This window comes from Phalacrocorax aristotelis, chromosome 8, assembly GCF_949628215.1.
Source record: "Phalacrocorax aristotelis chromosome 8, bGulAri2.1, whole genome shotgun sequence".
Taxonomy (NCBI): Eukaryota; Metazoa; Chordata; class Aves; order Suliformes; family Phalacrocoracidae; genus Phalacrocorax; species Phalacrocorax aristotelis.
In genome coordinates, this window is record NC_134283.1 from 13,311,336 (window position 1) to 13,324,405 (window position 13,070).

Sequence of the window (13,070 nt, forward strand, 5' to 3'; positions counted from 1 at the left end):
AAGCACTGCTTCTACACTCAGCTAGCAGAAAGACTTCAGCATGTTGTGTTTTAGTGGACTGTACTCCATAGAAAGGACTTAAATGACTGATATGTAAACTTTGGAAAGATGCTTTAAACTAATGTATTTTTAGAAATATATTAATTACATATCAATGTAGTTATAAGAGTTTTTCTTTTTTTGTATACGCTTTTTTGTATATTAAATAACTATTATTTTATAAGCCTGTCTAAATTCACTCTGTGATATTTTGTATTTTCTAAAAACCTTTTAAATTAAGTAATATTAAAATATGTAATGAACATGCAACAATAAAAACTTTTAAGGCACAAATTACGATCATATCCTTCAGAAATTTTCTAAAACGTGTGATTTCCAACCCACTAACTTACAAGTAAGTTGTATAAAAGCTACAGTTGATAACAAGGTCTTGTACATCTGTGTCATTGGGTAAATATTGTCTACCAGTGCAGCTGGAGGAGATAGATATTTCCATTTTTAAGGTCAGGTCTGTAAAGAAAATCCTATGTGGGTGTCCACAACTTGGCTGCTTGGTCAGACATAGTGTGTACACACTATAGTACCCTCTGCTCAAAAAGGAGGAAAATCCTGCATGTGGCTTTATGAAGGCTTAATCCTGCAAAATGCTGTGCAGTCTGACCCAGCAGAACACTTAAGTGTATACTTAGTTTAAAACTTAAGGGACAATATATAAGCTATAAGATACAGGATCAAATACATAAAATCCTGAAGGAGGTTTATAATGTGTGAAAATTAATTGTATGGGAAAACACATGTAGATAGCTAGGTAGGTAATTTAGGAAGCCTTCGATTTCAGTTCAAGGAATACTTACATTTACAGTATTTTGTTTCACATTAATCCTTCAGTAGTCTACCACAGTTTGTATCTGGCCATGAAATTTTCATCTGTGTAGTGTCTTTCTTTGGAATGTAAAGATTTACAATCTCTGAGCCTGGCTTGGCTCATCTTGATGTTCATGACAGAAATCCCAATTTTGCTCCCGAAGGGCATGATTGGATGAGTTAACATTTATTTCAGCCTTGCAGAAGGACATATTGCTTATTTTATATATAAAGTATGCCAAAATAAGATTAAGAGACTTTATGAACATTGCACAGTAAGTCAGTGGCATGTAGTCATAGGACTAAGGATTCCTTCCTTCCTGACTCTCACTTCCTTGCTTTATACTGTACATTTGATAATGTGTCTGCATTCCCTTAGCAATATTATTCTGGCACATGATAATGCAATAGTTTTGAAATATGCTTTTCATGTGATGTGTGAAAACATAAAATCTATAGATGTGCAGTATACATGGATAGAAGAACTCATATTACAATATGTAGCTACAAGCATAATAAATGGAAATTGATGAAAAGGGAATCTTTCTACTGCTGGGATTTTAAAGAATTAGACAAATGTGCGTAGTTCAAATACGGCAGAATATTCTACTTCTTGTCATAGAAAGAGCGATGAACATGTATCAGAAGAGAAAATCAGCTGCCGCTTGGTAAGTACCCTATGATTTTTCTTGACTGCTGCTATTTGAGCCCTACCAAGTCCAGTACTTAGTGTGCAGATCAGGGATGCTAGCTCTTTTTTTGTTGTTCTGTCTTTTGAAAGGACAGTCTTTCTTAGAAAAACTAAAACTCTAGCAATACAAAACCATCTCTTCAGAAATATTTTTATTAATTCATTTGCGTTGCAAGCAGGAGCTAAATCAGTATAATTGTGAAGTTAATTCTTGGTCCAGCCTTTTTGTCTTGAAGGCAGAAGAGAATCCAGAAAAGTGACATTGAATGCTATTTTTCTCTTATTTTATAGGCAGTCTTTGTATAGTATAATATTAGGTGAAGCAAGTCTTTGTAATTTATATATTTATGCTAGGTGTTTTTAATTCTTGTTATTGTTTTAGTAGTAGTAGCAGTAATAACAGCAGTAAGTACTAGTATTATTGGAAGTCCCTCTGTAAAGCTCTGTACAAAGAGATCATTAAAACATAGCATTCTGGAGATGATGCTCTATCTAACTGGAATCAGCAGGACACAGGAACTACTCCTGTACGATGAATAACAAAAGAAAGGGTAGTTTACATTCTTTGATACATTTCTGCTCGATTAACCCCCAGTGGGGTTTTACCCCTCCAGTCACATTTTTTTGTTCCTCTAATCTTCTTTTGTATTTGCTCACTGACCCCAAGCATGTATTTGACTTGTGACCCTATTTCTGTTAATAAAATACAGGCCATCTGACCAGCATTCACACCAATGAACTACAAGGTGATGATTACCTCATTGTAAATGCTAGGAGCTAGCAACACACAGCAGTGTAAGGCCGGTGGTTGGGTGAGCTGAAGATAACCAATGAAGGCAGCACGAGCAATTCTGAACTGTGATTTCAAAACCAAACTAAAGATAATAACTCCTTTAAAATATGTAATACTATCCATAGAAGAACTGTATATCTCCTATTAATTAGTTGATAATGTTTAGGGGATTATGGCATGACAAAAAACAGTTATAGCTATAATGTGGAATTTTTCAGTATCTGTATGGGTGGTACCTTATAAAATCAAAATTACCCTATTTACATTTTGGGTTATCAATTATAATTATATGCCTCATGAATAAACAACATCAGCACTTAGTGGTAATAATTTCAGTATAGTGTTTTGAGGCTAAATTAACACTGGAAAGCTAGGTGAGCTCTTTCTAAACAAAGTATTATTAGTTTTTAAAGCACTAGCAGAAATGTAGAAAAAAATTTAAGAAAATACATAGTAATGAACTTATTAATGCTTTCACCAAATCCTTAAACCATGAATCTTATGAAAACCACTGTTAATTGTGTGTTACATGAAAAAATCATGCCAAAGCCATTTATCAGATATGTAATCTGCGGCTCTGTTTTGTGACAGGGAGCCATTATTTCCACTGAAAAAACAAATCCGTTAAATTTGAACTATTAGATTAGAGCAGGGTTAAGACTGGTTCTGTGCTGTAGAGTCACATCAGGGTCACAGCCCAGTTCTAGAGATGTACTGCAAGAGCTTCATATCTGATTAAGACAAAAAACTGATAAAAATGTAATACAGAGTAACAATATGGAATTATCTGATGCAGTTTGGGGGGATAGGGGCAGGGGGTATAACGTCATTCAGTTTATTTGCATATGTTTGTTCTTTCTACTGAAATCAATCTCTTTGAAGGAAGCATGAAAACTTTAGAAAAAGAAAATATTATTAATGCTGGTAAGAGAACACAGAAGAAAACCTTTAGTAAACATTTCTTTTCCAGTGTTGATTATCATTCTGTCTAATGTTTATTTTCATAATTTTTCTTTGATCCAAACACAATTAACAATAAAGTTAGCTCCATTTCTTTGAACTAACAAAACTATACTGCGTCCAGCTTTGGAGCAAATTTTTAAGTGGCTCTTTTTTTTTTCTCCCAAGCCACATAACAGATTTATAGAGTAGATATTTGCATAACTCACACCCTCTTCTCTATAAGAATGTTTCTGTGACTCACAGTAATTTACCTGCTGTGGGCCTCTTTCTGACTTTATAGAAAAGGCTGAGGGCTGTAAGTGCCTGGACACAAACTCATTAGGAGTCAGGGGAGCACCAGTGGTTCAGGGCTTTGGATCAGGGCTCACCCCACTGCGTTATGAAAATTGCTGCAGTTTATAGGGACTGACTGTGTCTCTGCTGGGCTGGCTGGTGGGTTCTAAATCCAGAATGTAGTCAGTCTGCCCTCACTGCATTTCCTACCCAAACCTACATCACAGACAGCAGGGAGAGAGGCTGGGCAGGGGTAGCAGAGGACCAGGTCCATGCCTGTCAAGATCTCTGCACAAGGGGAGCTGAAAAAGCATTGTTACTTCTTCTCACTTCTGGACCGGAACCAAGCAGCCAGAGCACAGGTTGTATCTTCACAATCTTCTTCCATCAGAAATTTGACACAAGTGTGTTCTATAGACTTAGAAACCACTACATTCCTAATATGAATAGTATACAATTGTTAAATATGTACTACAGCATTTACCATAGTGCTTGAAACTAGGTCTGCATTGCTGGAGGTGTTTTAGTCCACACATATTTAAAAACTCTGCCAAATCACAGATCTGCTTAGGAGACCAAAACCACAAGATGGTCTCAGATAAAGCTATTGACTGTGTTTCAGAAAGCTGTCCTCTTGTGTGCCTGGCAGCACCTGCTGGAGTAATCAAGAATGGTCAAGAATTCCGGTCAAGAATCCATATCTGTGATGGAAAGCATATATGTCAACCTAAGATTACAGCTAGCATGTATTCTGGCTGTTCTGTTCAGCCCTTCTGCATGCAAACATTGTCACTGAAATTGGTGAAAGCTAAGAATAAAGACCACAATGTCCAGCCTCAGTCAATCAGCTACAGAAGAGCCATATGCTGGATTAACTCACTGCTTTTTTAAGTTGTTTGAGGATATGATACGTAAACATGAGAGGTTCTCAGGTTCTCTAAAGCATAGTATTTTTTTGCTCTCCCATTACATTCCTGTGTTTGTCCCACTGCTTTGCCTAGCTGAACAAGGGCATCTGGTCTAATGATAGATTGCCTCTGTGAGCAGGTCCAAGATTCATTCTTAAATCAGCCAGCATGTGGTTGATGACAGGGACAAAGCCAACCCTCATCACTCCCTAAGCAAATCATCTTCCCCTTTACTGTACACTTTGACCAAATTATGATTTCACCATTGAAATAAATGTCAAAATTTCCACCAGCTTCAGATGGATTGGGATTTGGCCATTGGCTTCTAAGTGCAGATGGCCTCTTAAAGGGCTTATTTTTAAATCAGGAGGTGTGTATGTGCTTCAAGAGATTATAAAAATAGAAATTAATACAAATAACTAGGTCAGGTATTGCTAAAAAGCATCACTGGAAAATGGACATGTTTAAGTATAGGACAGAACTAATCCTGGTGACCCACACTTGAGCAAGAATGGAAATTTGGGTTCTGAACTGTGTAGAACAGTTTTGGCTGAAACCTTTTACTTTTTTAAAATATATATACACATAAAAATGACAAATAGAAACAGTTGTTAACTTCTGCAGTTTGTTCCAGTCAAAATAGAGAACTTCTGGTTCTGTGAAGGGAGTCCACAAACGGTAACTAAAGACTCCTGCTTAAATGTGCGAGAGCCCTTCCCTTTAACAGAAGATCATCACAACACAACCAAAAAGCACTGCTTAGTCGGATTCTTCTTTTTTCTTTTTAACGTTATGAAAACAGGAATACCAGAACCAATACTGTAATTATTGTGCAGTTCACTTTCATATAATTATACTTAAGAATATGGGACTGGAAAAAACCACATGCCTCTAGGCTCTGTTTCCTTAATTGTTGGCAACTGTAGCATAGGTACAAAGCCCAGAATGAGTGCACAGTAACAGCCACTACAGATGTCCCAAGGAACAAAGCTAGAAAAGTTAGAGAGCTACTGAATATCCATTTCTTGATGGAAGGGTGTGAATCAGTGCACTTCCAAAACTTGTGAGCTTTACATTCTTCCATAATTTTAAGTAAAAATACATAGAAGTGGTCACATGCTAGAAAAAAGGTCTCCCTATTTCTTGTTACTGAAAGAAATGGGACTCTGGCTTGTAGCAGAGTCCCTTGTATTCCCTAGTCCCTGAGACTGCATGGCTTGCGGCATAATTCAGAGCTAAACACAAAACTGTGCTCAGTATTCTTCCCTCCTCCCTTTTTGAATACATGTTTCTACTTTGCATTTCTGCAAAGGTGAGCAGAAATCCTTGTAGACAGGTGTAGTAACAGCTGCCTGAGTCTGCAGAAGCCTGAAACAACAGCAATGAGAGGTATAGTACTTTAAAACTAAAGATGATAGCCTATGTCATGACGAAAAATCATTATGTGTTACAGCTCAGAATAAATGGGATTCCATGTAAAAATAAGTAGTATAAGGCTTTTTGTAGTTATGCCTTAATTTGGGGCTTTTGTTTGTTTGGGTTTTTTAATATTCATTTAAATAATATCCAACTTAATAATAAATTATGTTTATATTCAATTAAAATAAAATATTTGCAGTTATTGTGATAACATGCTTTGCCACTGATGGTCCAGGCCTTAGTGGGTGTAAAGCTTTCATGGCGCTTGGCAAAGGATGTGGCTGAAGTCCTAGCCTACGTACCTTGTTGTAGAGTATGTCATCCTGAAAATTCCTCTTCAAAATGGCTCTCCAGCAGGATCACTAGGATCACTGTGCTCTTCACATCTAAGGATTGAAACACAAGTTGTGCCTCAAAAATCTTGTGTTATATAGTCCCACAGTAATTCTTCCTCCTTTATCTCCAGTAATTTTCCTATGCTGGTTCTGGTCTGTTCCTTTCTGCTCAGCAGGGGGTGTTTTTGTTCTTTTTCTCTGTTGCTATACATTTTCTCACAACTAGTATCTACTATACTCACATAGTATCCACTACCAAGCTACTAAAACAGTGTTCAAGTATATTAAATCCCCCATCTTAAAACAGTAATAAAAGGGTTTTACTAAATGAATACATAAAGCTTCTCTCAGATCATACAATAAGGAAAAGGAATATAGAGTTAAAGTTCCCAGAACTTGGGAGGGCAAGGAGCAGTTTACTAAAAAGCCTTTTCCCAACACTCAGAGCTCTGATAGTCATTAGAGGAAATAATAAATCTTCCTCTTTGTCACTCTTCCCTAGGTTTCTTCTGTTGTTTAGGATTATAATAATAATAATAATTTTAAAAAAGTGTAGGTACTACTTACAAGGCAGCTACCTTGATGTTGCTGGTAGTCCAACCAAGGGACAAGACTGTGTAATAGGAAGGCGAGATGAACAATTCATCCTGTAAAGGATTTAAAAACAAAAGCGGAAATCCTTTGTAAGAAGAAGAGTGGTTGGGATTGTAGCTGCATGCTTTCACTAATGACTTTGCAAACATTTAGCCAGAGATAACCTAGAAATCCAGTTGCACTTTATTTAATATTCAGATAAGGACCATTCACCTGCTGTTAAGCTACAACATCTACAATCATTCTTTGAATACTGATAATTATATGAAGCAGACTCCCCTAGAGGCTGGTAGTCTAGTCTGCATTCACCTGGAATACAAAGATGAATAATATTGCATATTACATGCACCCAACTAGCTGCAATTTATAGAAATGTCCATTTATGCTCATGAAAAAAAATATGTGTATTTCCCTAGGGCTATAGTATATGGTGATAAAAACCTGTGTGGGGGACTTTCAGGATTGTAACTCCTAGTATGCCTGTTGTTGATTAATTAATAAACAAATAAATTGTTATATTTAGCCACACATCTCACTACAAGACCATAAAAGAGAAAATGTTAAAAAAAGAATTTTGTATGCCTTGCCATGAGGAAGGGTTACTCAGAGACACAAAAAATGAGTACTAGAGTGGTATCCAAATGGCTCAGAGTAGATATGTGTATACATTTTTAAAAGATGAGTAGCATTATGAATATGCTCTCTTTGCCTCCTCCTCTTTCTCCCATCAGGTGCCTTGTCCTTGTTCTCCCCTCTCATTTGCTGATGGCTGATAACACCTTATCTCCACCAGGGAAGCAACCTGGAAGTTTGCTCCTTCCTCACAAGACTGAGGGTATAATTAGAACAACGCACCTGCTCAGTCCTCCGGTGACTCAGTTTGTCTACATCCATGTCAAAATCCATGCTGTGAGGGTAATTTGATCATCTCACTTACTTTTTTCACATACTTTCTATGAATAAACCACCAGAACAAGCCTCCATTGAGTTTGTTCAGTTTAATCTCACAAATTTGTGTCAACTCTTTGTTGCCAGAACAATTTTATCATTTGATCTCATGGTTACACTTTAGTAGACTTTAGTACATATTTTATTTCACTCTCCAGAATATAAAATTCCATTTTGTGTCAAAATCATCTTTTTATTATTATCTATTTATATTCCAGTGATACTTACAGTCTTTAACTGAGATCAGGGTCTTGTTGTACAAGACAATACAGAAACATGCAATAAAAGAATTTTAGTCCCAGGAGCCTTATAAGCTAAATAAAGGCTGGGAGAAAGGAAATATTACCCCCATTTTACAGATGGGAAACTGAAGCTCTGACAGTCTTTCCATACAATGCAGTGCAGTGTCATACAGAGATACTGAAGAGAGTTCTGAAAAAGTGACAAAGTCCAGGACCTATGCAAAAAAAGGTGGATTTAAACCCTACTCTTCTGGCAAGCATCCATATAAGTTCAAATAAGTTATAGAAGTACACTGGTATCATTTACAAACTGAGCATCCCAAGGCTCCCTTGGCCTTATCCATGCTTGTTTCTCTCCCAGTCCCCCTTTCAAAGGCAGAAGACACCAGTTTTTGATCCTGTCTTCTTAGGCTCGTAACAGTTAGTCTACCAGTGCTTCCTCTAGCACCTTTTTTTTACCTCTAAAAATTTACCTCTAGCCCTGCAATGCCACAGCGGTGTCAAATCTCTCTGACTGCAGCATCTTCCAGGCTCAGCAGAGATACATCAAGGGTCTGTTAGGTTCTCCTTCCCAACATCCGAAGGGTAATGTAATCTTTTTGTCCTTGAAAAGAGCCTGGAATCTCCTGCATTAGCATACTTTTCCTCATTCAATCTGCTTCTCCCAGAAGACCCTGTAAAATCCTGGAGAAGCAGTAGCCAACAGAAGGTATTCCCTGAAGACCAAGGAGCAGAAAAGCACTGGTATTCCCTGAAGACATAGCAGAAACAAGCGGAAGCGGTAAGTTCACTGTCTTCCTTTCAAAGGTGACTAAAGATAGGAGACTGCCAGAAATGAGGGTGAGGGTAGCAGTCTGCACAAAGGTACTTGTGTCCCCCTCAGATCTGCTGGGCTACTGCAGACATTTACAAACCAGCCTGATGAATTTGGTTTGCAGAACTCCATGAGCTAAACCCTTCACCATTGTAACTGCACCACTATAACATTGCCTTTTGACTAAAAACCACTTCAGACTAATTGTCAAGGATCAGATAACAGGAAAATATTTCTATTTGACAGTCTACTATTTTTCAATTGTTCCTCTGTTACATATCTAAGTAAACATTTGTTCCACTTATCATTTCTGAGCAAAAGATATGAATCATTTGACTAGTAAAACCACAACGACAGCTGTTGCTTATTAGAAACAGTCATCTTGTTCAAGGGCCTGCTATGGAGGAGTTCTTCAGGAAACTGTTTCTGCTTTTAATGCTTTACAGTGCAGTGAAAGCAAAGTTGCAGAAATTAGGGCATTTTTATTTCACTTATGTGATTGGCAAAACACACAGGTGTGCACACATGCAGAGCAATCATTACAGCTGAGTTAGAAGTCCCCAAGAAACAGGAAAATACTAATTTAAGAATACTACTAATGCTATAATACTTATGTTTTTTGACTTTGTGACATTTATACAGTTCTCTACAACACAGGTCTAACAAAACTGGATTTAAGAGTCCCTTTGTAAATAGGTTATAGTATTTGGGATTTTGGTGTTGGATACAATTTTTATACCGGTTATTATGCATGTACCAGAAATATTTTTCACCATTCATGGTTTCTCCAGGTCTCAGGAACAAATTAATTCTGGATTCATAAAATCTGTAGAAGCCAGTTATCAGTGGTCACTACTGTTATGTTACTTTCAGATAAACTTCTCCGGCCAGCGGTAAAAATAAAAAATAAATAAAAAATCACTGTTGGAAGTCTGATCAGGATAGGAAAACCAGGGAGGGCAACTCTACATAATTGCAGTAAAATACTTCTGAAATTAGTGGAAACAAAATAGGAAACAAAAACTGGACCACAAGGAATTCAAGGACAAATAAGTGAAAATGAGTCAGGTTGGACACAAAGAATTTTTTTCCCTTTCTAGAGTGCTGGTTCACAGGTATTCTAGAGCATAAGGGCCAAAATTGGATTGTTTCTGTGACCTGTGTGAAACAAAATTGTATTAAACAGAGGCCTAACAGTTAGGCATTTTATCAGATAAAATCTCTGGAATGGTATACCCTGTATGATGCCCTTATTGTCAGCTTTGAAGGGAGAAGCCAAAGACTAAATCCGCATAGAGACGGCACTGATCCCAGCAGAGCAGAGGGGAGGAACGTTGGCAAGGCAGTGTAGAGATGCTACCAAGTAGTCTGCTGTGCAGACTTGTGACTGTTGCTTAAATACCTTTCAAAAACACAAAATTAATTAGCAAATATTAAAGAAGAAGGAGCAAAATAAAATTATAAAAACGGATTGTTGGATTATGGCAAAAGAAAAGGAAAGCAGAACAGAAAAACAGTGGAGAAAACATGCCACTGAGGAGGCAAAGCTGAGGTTTATCATAGGTTAGAAATCTGCAAAACTGTCACCAATTCAATAATAGTATTCAGTGAGGTTTCTAAAGATTATATCCTGCCCTTCATTCACCCTCACAACACTCACTGATGGGAGTCAGCACTCCGCTGCAGCTGGATATTTATAATTTGTTCTGTGTAATATGCCTGTGCTTACTAATCTTAGTCAAGTAAGTAGCCCATCCTCATGTGTCATCCCATGGAAATCAAATGTGCTATTAGCATAAGTGATGATTACTTATCTGTGTGAGGTCTTGTGGGGTTGGGTCTTTCAGCATCCGTATGCTTGACATGGCAGTCTTTCTATTACAATCTAATAAAATGGGGCCCAGTCCAGTTCAGAGGTGCCTTGAGGAATAAGCTGGACTTAAATGGTGCTTAGGCCTTTGACTGGACCTCTCCAAACCCTGAATTTCATTGAGTGAATACTAATTACTCAGAGGGGGGTTATTAAATTATAGGCTTGGTTCTTTACCGTTCTTTACCCTTGCTCAGAGCGTGGTATCCTTGCAAGTGCTTGAGTAAGATAATGTAAATCTGAACACACTCAGAAGGACGTTCTGGTAAGACTGCTTTCTTTGGTAAAAACAGGGACTCCAGAAATGTAATTTATAAATAGTTCAGAGAATTTGTAAGTGTTGATGGGTAAATTTCACTCTAGAAGAATACTATATGCTAAAAATGGACAGTATACAACAGTGGCGAAAACTGCATCTCACAGCTGCACTGAAATGGAAATCTCTCTTCCAGTCAGGTGGATGGAAAAGGTCTAATCCAGAACCCTGTGCAGTCAGTGGAAATCTTTCTATTTTGATGAGCTGTGAATTAGGCCCTTACTGAGCAAGCATGCTTAGGCACCCTTGATGCATCTTTGTCTTGGATGATTGTGAACAGTAATGCACTTAGTATAACATCTGTAAAATGAATCAGTTACCCGTAATCAACTGCTTGGTGCAAGGAGGAATCAATCAGTTCATTTTCTATGCCACACACCTCTCCTGAGGAAGAACTAATTGCTGCATGGATAAATCAGCAAAAGATATCACTCATGCTAAGCACACGATTTTAAAGGGTTACATGTATTTCTAACAGCTTATATTCTCCCTCTTTTTACATTTTTCATATCTTTTTGTTCTTCACCTGATTTCTGAGCAGCTACTAGCCTCCGAGTGGCTTCTGTATTCTCTCTGAACCTTCATTCTAAGATCCTACAGCTGTCAAAGCATTTACATCTTTCATGAATACTGCGGCAATGCCTTGTGACCTTTGTGACCATCTCCTTAATTCATAGCTCTCCTGGTTCCCAAATTGTAATGGATGTAGGAAAATTTTGGCTCATAATTCCCTCAACTAACAATTCGTTCTGCTTGTTGTTACATGTGATCTGCTATAGTTACAGAGTGAACGAGTAGTCTTCCACTGACCCTAAGTTTTGGGTTTTTTTAAAATAAAGATATTTGAAAAAGTGTTAGCCAGTGGTACAAAGCATACTCCCCTGCTGTTAGATTCAGAGGGTTTGGCACACTGGATCACAAGTAGAGGGTCCATTCAAACATTTGATCCTTATCATTGCTGTAGTTGTTAAAACAATCTGCTGTTTGTATACCTGCTGCACTTCCATCTTTCCAACCAGGTGTTTGGAAAGAATTGTATTCATTCATTAGTATATATATTGTTTGCCAAATTTGGTATATTAAAGGCATATATGCAGGTCAGTCCTGTAAAATCATATAAGGTGCATGTTACACAATTCATCACTTAGACTTTTGGTGAAAGACTAAAACCTGCATATTAAATAGAAAACAGGTCCTCACTAAATTAACACCAAAGAATCATCATTGTCAATATTAATGAAACAGTGCTACAAAAACTTCTTTTTTATAGTTTTCTGGACAGCGCAAGATTTTCTCCTGTTATATTTAAAATCAAGTTCAGACATTTTCAGAGGCTAGATGCCTTTGCTGTCTAATACTCTCATACAGCCCAAGAACATGCCCAGCTTCAGCCGTCTGTAATCCATACGAAGTCAATAGGACTTTCTCATAGGAAAATTAAAAACCTTTGCAAAAAATAGGACTTTCTCATACAAAAATAAAAAAACTTTGCAAAAAGCTTGCTTAATCAGTTTTTAAAAAGATTTCAAGGTTTTTAAAATAAGCATTTTTTATTTGCTAGCCGTCCAAGGACTTGATTTTTCTTCATTTTTCCCATTAGCCTGGCAGTTTAGCCAGTAGAAGCCTTTTATTCCTCCCACTGGAGTAGCACTGAGAAATTCATTTGATTCCAGTGGATAGTAGCTGATTTCATTATCATATTATAGAAAATAAAGATTACGATTCCAAATTCTTTTGCCTGCAATCCACACACTAACCATGTAAAGGCAATACGTGGAAAAGGTGACTACATCATAAAAAATTAACTTCCTGCAAGGATTTACTTGAATTGGTTTCGAAAGAATCTGCTGTTTGGCATCTTTCCTGTACTGAATTTCTGGAGAGTAACTGCATTATATGCATATGTAACATGCAAAAGGAAACATTCACTGAAGTCTTTCTGCTACCAAATGTAACTATAGCACATTGTTTGTGTTTAAAAGAGTTGCCTGAAAGCGAAAGTCTGTACGTGTATAAGGTTATAGATGTGTGCATTGTAAG

At 37.2% G+C, this 13,070-nt stretch overlaps 1 long non-coding RNA gene across 1 annotated transcript; it reads right to left on the bottom strand.

The window, feature by feature from the left end:
- Positions 1-5,188: 5,188 nt before the first annotated feature.
- On the bottom strand, positions 5,189-6,961 carry LOC142060742 (uncharacterized). Its single transcript, XR_012661902.1, has 3 exons — positions 6,814-6,961; positions 6,214-6,297; positions 5,189-5,860 (listed from the first exon to the last, which is right to left on the bottom strand). It is a non-coding gene; the product is annotated as an uncharacterized LOC142060742 (long non-coding RNA).
- Positions 6,962-13,070: the final 6,109 nt, after the last annotated feature.